The sequence below is a fragment of the Haemorhous mexicanus genome, chromosome 3 (assembly GCF_027477595.1).
Source record: "Haemorhous mexicanus isolate bHaeMex1 chromosome 3, bHaeMex1.pri, whole genome shotgun sequence".
Lineage (NCBI taxonomy): Eukaryota > Metazoa > Chordata > Aves > Passeriformes > Fringillidae > Haemorhous > Haemorhous mexicanus.
This window is the reverse complement of record NC_082343.1, coordinates 33,126,019-33,132,113: the sequence shown is the minus strand read 5'-3', so window position 1 is coordinate 33,132,113 and position 6,095 is coordinate 33,126,019. Positions and strand designations below refer to the sequence as shown.

Genomic DNA, 6,095 nt, shown 5'->3' with positions numbered 1-6,095 from the left:
ACCAGTCAAGTCTTGCCATCAAACATTCTTCCCAACTTCTTTCACTCCATTACTTTCCCTCAGTGCATCAGTTCACTTTTACAGCAGGAAAGCATATGATATAGAAACCATAACTTGATACATTGTTTAAACTATGTATTTCATAATGAATAAATAGTTTAATTAAGTACAATAGTCTATTCAGGCAGAGAAGGGACAAATGTAGGCTCTATAGACTTGATCCTGTCAGAATGCCAGCATGTTCTCAAGACCTGAATTTCTGAAGCTTTGCTTTTGAAACAGGGGCTCTAATTTGAATCAAATTATTAAGGATAATTTGATTCAAATTTGAACTTTTCTAAAAAAAAAAAAGGGGGAATTTTTAAGATTTTCTAAATCACAGCTAAAATCTTGGGCACCATGAGCTATTTTTGTTAATTGTCAGAATCATCCTTTTGTGCAAAAGTGTATTTGACTAATGGATCAAGCACAATATTTAGTCCCAGAAAGCAGTAACAACTTTTAACTTTTTTTTTTAATCATAATTTCTGAAATTCAAGCTCTGAAAAAATTACCCCTAAATTTAAGACCCTACATCACTTTTCTCACATTAAAGATTTCCTCTCTTTACTTAATCAATCAGATGTGGGTTAACCTGGATGTTTGATGAAGCTCCTCTCCTTCTCCAGTCATTGATTACTACTTCCAGTAAGTTACCTTATCTGTGGAATGTTCCTTTTATGCTGATCCAAAGTAGCTTTATTCTCAACGTGTTACAAAATGCTGCAAAGATGCCTTTTGTTATAAATCTAGGATTAATTTATGGCACAAATATGTGGTGACAGTAAAGTCTTAATAACACTTTACTTCTCTAAAGTAACTGGAGTAATTGTGGAAGTTTAAGGTCCAAACAGCTTTTTTGTTTCCTTATATAGTTTGATTTCTGAAGGATACTAAGGAACTGACAATTTAAACGTATATCAGATCCAACTTGGTATTTTGGGTAGATGTGCCCTTTGTTTAGAAGTTTTGTTATCTGCAACAAATATACTTTAAAAATAAAAGTATATTCTTTTCAAAAATGCATCCAAGAAAACCCATAAATTATTTGCAACCTTCTTAAGATCTCTAGCATTTAAGGGCTATAATTACTATCTGAAAATGCAAGAATGCTGCTCTCAGTTTGTGTCAGCAGATGATCACCTTTCCTGTATTTGCTGAAGAGAAGGAAATAGCATAATGTATGTTTTGTGACTTACTACTACTCAGATTCTATCTGTTTCCTATGAAAATACATTTCAAAATAATTTACATTTCGTTTATGAACAAGTATTCATTTCCTTCACACTAGATTTAAATTGTCTTATACTTGCATTTAGATCATAACAATTGAAGTGAAAAATACACTATCAAAGAAACATTTCTTTACTTTATATGTTTGCTTTCAACAAAACCTCCTATATTTCATATGAGTTTCTGAAGTTTCCAAGTTCCATTGCGGATTGTTTATTAAAAGTTTACATTGCCTTTCAATACTTTGTAAATCTGAATCATCAAAACTAACAGTAGCTGTGAAAAAACAGCTTTGAAAAGAATTCCACATAGAAGTAAAATCACTAAAATGAGAATTTTTGTGTGGTGGGAAATGTTAAATGCAAAAAAAAAATGTGTATTCAGTTAAAATCAAACTTTGCACAACATGCACTTTGGATCATATATTAATTTGGAAATTTCACTTTTTTCTACCTTTCTATTCTGAGCAGTTGTTTTCCTTGCTGAACCTGTCTGTAAGATGAATAGAAGTTGTCACAGTACACAGAGACTTTCAGGCCCAAAATGCAAAAATGTTTATCCCATGTTTTTCTTCTTTGACAGTGTACTTCCTCTGTAGAACATGAAAAGTATTTGTTGCAATGAAACTTACTCTAAGGATATCTTTCCTGTTGGCAAACTAACATTTGTTCATCTTCAGAAGCCATCTAGCATTTAACACACTTTGGCTGAACTTCATTTATTTCTTCCACTAACAGTTTCAGGTTTTCTGAAAGAAAGAAAGGAAACATAATACATTTTGGCAAATTAATTCAGTAGCTACCTCATACAGATTATGAAGTCATGAGTTGATAGAGGAATTTCAGGACTAGATGTCTGGACTAGGATTGCTGTACAGTTTTTCATCATGGACATTAGAAGAAATTGTTACTTGGAGTGCCACGTGCTCTCTGTTTGCCTATGTTCATTAGTGGGAGGTCAGAGACTTGCCTTGGTCAGAGAGCACAGCCCTTGCAGCTGTCTGAAGAAAAGTGCTGTGCATTAGAACATGTTCAGATAGTGGGGGTACTGTTTGTGAGACCAGGTGCAAAAACAGAAAAAAATCCATGCTATGCCAGAAAGAAGAGGAGGATAGACAGAAGAGAAAAAGCACAAGGAAAGAACAAAAACATTCCTTCTGCTCAATACTAAACTATAGTCCTTGGAAAGAATAAAAGAGGTTATTCCAGCTCACTTGTTGAATAAATTGTATGTTCTTCCTACAGAGAGTTCCTGAAAAAGAGCCATTCTTTGTTTTCCTATGTACAGACACAGTATCTGTTGTTTATTACTATAATCATAGCATGCATAGTTTAAAATGTGGGACTATCAGGATAGGCTGTGTTTCTCTTTCTGGTTTGCCAGCCACTAAAAACCGTATTCTTATTTATTACAGCTTGTTTGTGATTTGTTAACAAAATTTAAACTAATTTCTTATACATTGCTTCTACTAGCCTGATCTGTTTCATGAGCTTTGGGCTATATCCTTTTATGCCTTGTATTTAGGCCATATGTTTTTTGTCCACCATCTTTTATTATTTTACAGATGAAAAAGTTCTCCCAAAATTCATGGAAACAGAATATCTCTAAGTTCTCCGTGTCTGTTTTTTTGAAACACTTGGTCAAGCTTTGGACAGGTGCAAACATCTGTAGCATTATAAAGCTCATGGTTGTCACAGAGTTAGCTGTTGTAGAGAGCATCTCCAACTCTCTTAGCTCCTGGAGTCTCCATTTACTGATTCTGCCAACCTACCCACTACCCTCTAGCTCAAGCCTGTGTACAGAAATCCAAGACATGAATGCATCATTAGGAATTGAAGGCAGTTAAAGGCTTGCCTATGAAGGACTCGTTGTGACTCTTCTGGCAAAGATCAGATAGATGATACATAGTGCAGTGTTCAGGTTTTCCTCTTCTGGTATTTTGCTTAACAGCTACTATACATCTGTGGCTCTGTGCAGCAATGTGTACCCGTGTTTTAATGCAGAAACACATTGAAATAATACACACAGTGATTATCAGTGAAAACTCTGCTTAGGTTTAAGAACACTCATGATCCTGAAAGCATTTTATTGTAGGGTTGAAGACTACATTCTGACTTCATTAATGCCTTGGAAAAAAAATTCTTTCTATTGTTCTCTGTCAGCAGTCCTCATGTTCGCTGACTCCATTAGTAGGATTATGGTCAGGTTACTATTCAATACAGCACTGGAATGTGTTGCTTTCTTTTGTACTGAAGTACAAAAGCTCTTGTCAATTTTTTTTTAAATTGTGGGCTAAGCAATTTTGCTCTGCAGTTGTCAGAAAAGTGAATGTGTGGCAGAGCTCTTCTTGACAACTGATTATCTAGATATTTGCCAGTAGCCACAGCAGTAGGTCTTTATGGTTTTGTGTTCATTTGAATGAAGGAGAAAATAACCACAGATGTGGTTATTTTTAGTTTGTTTTGGAGCATTTTGGGTTTTTTTAAATTCACCTATCTTTCAACATTGCCCTTTAGAACATCAGATGACTTTTGCAATTTAAGAATTTTGACAAAATTACATCAAAAGAGCAGGTAACTAATGCTGTGCCACTGCAGCTAAGAATAAAGTGTTATACTTGCTTTATGTAAACCAAGAGAGAGATTTCAGTCAAAATAGTTCAAAACAGGTGAGAGTTCAGTTCATCCTTTCAAGTAGCTCCTCTTAGATACACTGGAGAAGGAAATCTTTAAAGAATATATCTGATCTCTCAGCTTCAATCAATTGGCCCAGCCCACAGACACAGTTTTGTAGCCTACTCTCTATTAAAAAAGAGTATTGTGTGGTTAAAATGGTCTCTTTTCAGGAATTGCTCATATTTAGGAACTATAGGTTTTCAGCTCACTAAAACTTTTGTTATTTTAATAGAGCTGTTAACTCTTTTATACCTAGAAAGGCTAAAAACATTGTCACCCAGAAAGTGTCCTGAGCTTCAAGTGCAGTGTTAATATTCATTTACAAGGGAGCAAAAGCAAGGTCAAATGAGCTGTGTAGCAGACAAAGATGGCTGGATACAGGAGAGTACCATGGATGAAGGGGAAAAAAAAAAAGAGCAGAGCTCAAAAGGAGGGAGGAAGAGAATGCAAGAAGGCTTGTTATAACTTTCTGTGAGGTCTGGTTTCTGAGCTTCAGACTGGAGAGATTTGAAGACATTCTGTGTCTGAGGAAAGCAGCTCAGCTTTCAGTCATTCCTAGTATGAAGCTCATACGTGTGATATCCTAGAGACAAAATGATGCTCAGTTCCATCATTCATTATGAGCTTCAAAATAAAAAGGTATTAACTTTGAACTACAGATGGCAAGATCACAAGCCAAACTGTGTTCATATGTCAAACACTTGTGTGCTTGTGCATGTTTGCAGCAGCAGGACTCCATGACTGGTACCAAAGAAATGCAATCCATGTATGCAGTTCAAGATCCACTGATAAGAGCAGGGCTCAGCAGCAAGTTCCAATCACCAGGGTAGATTTCTCAAAGAAAAAAAAAAATAGAATCAAGATCTAATTTTGGTATGAACTTTTAAGCATAACAGACTGTGTCTTTCTAATATGAGTGAATTAAATATACATGTATGTCTATATTTTTATTTAAAATTTGTCCATTAATTTTTCCCCTTTTCTTTGTTTTTTTGAAATCTCTCTTGGCCTTGGGGTTGTTTTTTTTTTGTGCCCTCAGTGATTATCTCCATATCTTAAATAACTTACTGCATCCATAGCTCATACTGAACAGGAAGTCTTGACTGTAAGGCAAATCATTTTACAATGCACAGAATAAACAGATGAAAAAGAGTCTTGAAAAATTAAGTAGTGTTAAGAATGCCGTAATGGGCAGAGCTTTTAAAGATGTAAGTACCTTATTATACTAAAGCAAGCTTTGACCATATGAAACTAACTGTTTTCCAAAACATACGCATCCAAATACAGAAATGGCCAATAGGGTTTAGGGAAAAGAAATAGACCATGGCTAGCTCGAAACTTTAGCGTTTCTCTGAGTATGTAATCTGTGAATTTCCAGCCATCTTAGTATTTAGTTTGGGACAATTATTACACCTTTTTTAGGCTTACATTTAAGAAATATACTCTCAGCTTTATCTCAGCCTAAGTGAAGGGTTATTTTCAGCTGTTATGAGGAAATATTTATTTACTCATAGATCTCTCCTTAGGCTAGTTCCTGTTATCCAACAGGAGAAACAGTGTTTTCCAAACTTTTTGTGATTGCTGGGTGATGTTTCAGCATTGAAACTGGGACTTCATTGAGCAAGTGAAGATGCAAATGTGTGTAGTTAAAGAACTACAGTTGTAGCCAGACACCTATTCCAGTCTGATTCTCAGAAGTGATGCATTCAGGGAAATAAATCAGGATTTAAGTTCCATTTGAAAAACTGAGCAGTCAGTTTTATAGGTGCTTTTATATCATAATTTAGCACTCAATGTGTATTGTTTTCTTTACTGTATGAAACACAGTTGAATGGCTCTAAAATGCAGTCATCAGGGAACCCATTCAGTACCCTGAATTTAATCCATTCAGTGGTGTAATTCACACCATACTGAAAAGGAGGAAATAAACTGGTATGAAATTAAAAACCTCCAGTTGTGTTTATCATGTGTAAAAATAAATTAATAATGAATTATATTTTCATATAGAAAGAATTTGATTTTTAAGTGTATATTAAAACACTTGGCAAGCATCTTGCTTTCCAGTAGCTGAGAGACAGTTTCCTGTCTGTCAGTAGGAATATTTACTACACAAAGCAGCTGAGAGCTCTCTCTGACCTACCTGGTTCA

At 35.0% G+C, this 6,095-nt stretch overlaps 1 long non-coding RNA gene across 1 annotated transcript in view; it reads left to right on the top strand.

The window, feature by feature from the left end:
• The first annotated feature begins 621 nt into the window (after positions 1–621).
• LOC132324788 (uncharacterized) overlaps positions 622–6,095 on the top strand; it is a 56,857-nt gene continuing 51,383 nt past the window's right edge. Inside the window, exon 1 of the long non-coding RNA XR_009485739.1 lies at positions 622–687. This is a non-coding gene — a long non-coding RNA (uncharacterized LOC132324788). The remainder of the gene's footprint in view (positions 688–6,095) is intronic.